This window comes from Oryx dammah, unplaced genomic scaffold (assembly GCF_014754425.2).
Source record: "Oryx dammah isolate SB20612 unplaced genomic scaffold, SCBI_Odam_1.1 HiC_scaffold_23, whole genome shotgun sequence".
NCBI classification, from domain to species: Eukaryota; Metazoa; Chordata; class Mammalia; order Artiodactyla; family Bovidae; genus Oryx; species Oryx dammah.
Genome location: NW_024070207.1, coordinates 34,677,664 through 34,679,790, shown reverse-complemented (window position 1 = coordinate 34,679,790; position 2,127 = coordinate 34,677,664). Strand labels below are relative to the sequence as shown.

The 2,127-nt window shown below is 46.8% G+C and overlaps 1 non-coding gene across 1 annotated transcript; it reads right to left on the bottom strand.

The window, feature by feature from the left end:
* Window positions 1-1,479: 1,479 nt before the first annotated feature.
* On the bottom strand, window positions 1,480-1,552 carry TRNAG-CCC. Its single transcript has one exon. It is a non-coding gene; the product is annotated as a tRNA-Gly (tRNA).
* Window positions 1,553-2,127: the final 575 nt, after the last annotated feature.

Here is a 2,127-nt window from a genome sequence, read left to right as displayed (position 1 = left end):
AGAGAAGGGAGGGGGGCCTCTAAATTAAAAAAAAGCCTTGATAAGACATCCATCCATAAGCCTGCTTGGTTGTTCCTCTAAGAAAGGGTATCACAAAGGGAGGAGGCCTTGTCCTCCACCCATAACATGGTGGCTTTGGCATCCCAAGGGCCTCGGTGCTTCAGTGTTTGCTGCCCAGCAGACAGAGTTCCTTAGCACAGTTACTAAGGAATAAACTGCCGGGGGGAGGGGGAACAGTGGCAGCAGCTTGCAGCAGGAGGCAGCTATTCCTTATGCACTCGAATATTATTCAGGGGTCTTTTGTTAGAGGCTAATTTCTGTGTGAGCGATAAACGCAAGAGCTGGTAAAACTTGAGAGATGACTCGTAGTATGGCCTTGAATATATGCAGGCTGGGAAGGCCTGGGGGAGCTCAGGTTACAAGCAGCTCAGAGGAAAACCCTATGCCAAGGCAGACGAAGCCAGTTCCGGCCATCACAGAACAAGGGGTACATACCCTTCTAAAGAAAGTCTTTTAAAAAAACTCTCAGAAAGGGCTTTAAAATATAATACGTGGGAAGCAAAGCCTGCAACAAAAAGAGGAGATGTCCTGCCCCATCATTATTGTGAATTAGCCACTTGATCACTGACCATCACTTGAACATCCACACATCGCAGCAGCAAATGGGTCTGGGTAATTGGAGGCCAGCTATTTGTCCACTAGAGAGACAGAGCTATTAGGGTGATGTCTGAGTGAGTTATTGAAGGGGGTGGGAGGCACTCCTAGCACAGAATGGGTCCTTGAAATAGTTTCTTGTATGATGGCTTAGAAAGAAAAATGGGACTCCAGCCCCATTTGCTAATGTCTGTCGCATCTAGGTGGAAGTGTGCTCTGTACATGAGTTTTATGTTGACTCCAGTGCCAGGAAGACGTTGGAGAGGAGGAAGCAGGCTGGAGACCCTGCTGTTGGGATCAGCACTGGGATGGGGAGTGGCTGCTAGGGAAGCGGCTGCATTTGGGTGGGGGAGGTTGGAGGAAGAGGAGCGGAGGCTTGCTGGGTTCCATCATCCAGACCAGCTCCATCCCTGGATCAGGTCACCCTGGGCAATGACTAGGAGGGAGAGAGGAAGGGAGATCCTAAGGTCAGAACCATTCACCTTCATGTGTGAGGGGTGCACTGAAATGGTGTAATGACAAGTGTAATGACTGGTGTAATGACAAGTTCTTTTTTGTTTGTAATATTTCAAATTCCTGGCTCCTAAGTATTGATCAGCAAAATAATCAGGTGGCATGGACCTGCTTACCTCATATCTGCTTAGGAAAGAGGCATCTTTCCTCATGTAGTTCTCTCTTTTTTCCACTCTTACAAAGCACACAAGGAAGCCACTTTCTTTGATTTATTTATTTATTTGGCTGTGCTAGGTCTTAGTTGTAGCATTCAGGGTCTTCGAGCTTCACTGTGGCATTCAGGATTTTTTAGTTGTGGCTTGTGAGATCTAGTTCCCTGACCAGGGGTCAAACCTGGGCCCTCTGCATTGGGAGTGCAGAGTCTTAGCCACTGGACCACCAGGGAAGTCCCCAGGAAGCCAATTTCTTGCCTTATTTCCATGGAAGAAGGAAGGAGAAATAATCATGAAAGTCCATATTTGCTGAAGACTTTCTATGAATCAAGCATTTACAATGATCCAGAGAGGTAGGTGTTAACACTGGCCCCATTTTACAAATGAGGACATTGAGGCTCATTCACCCCTGCTTATTTCCTTCACAACACTGATCACCATCTCTAATCACCTTGTTGATTTGTACCTTTGTCTGCCTACCCACATAGAATGCATACTCTGTGAGAGAGGACTCTTGCCTGTTTCGTTCACTGTGTAATGTCCAGTGCCTACATGTGTGTGTGGCACATCACAGCTTCTCAATAGCTTGTATCTTTCGTCACATCTGGGATTTGATTTTACCCTACTTACAAGCTCATCATTTAGCCTGTTACTGTTTCATGGGTGCTGGAAGGAAAAATGAGATTCCCAGATCAGAGACAACAGACTGTATGACTCACAGCACAGCAAGTAGCATGAACATTGACATGTTTGCCTCAGTTCCCCATATCACCAACCCCACAGGCAACACAGAGGGATGGCTGATGGC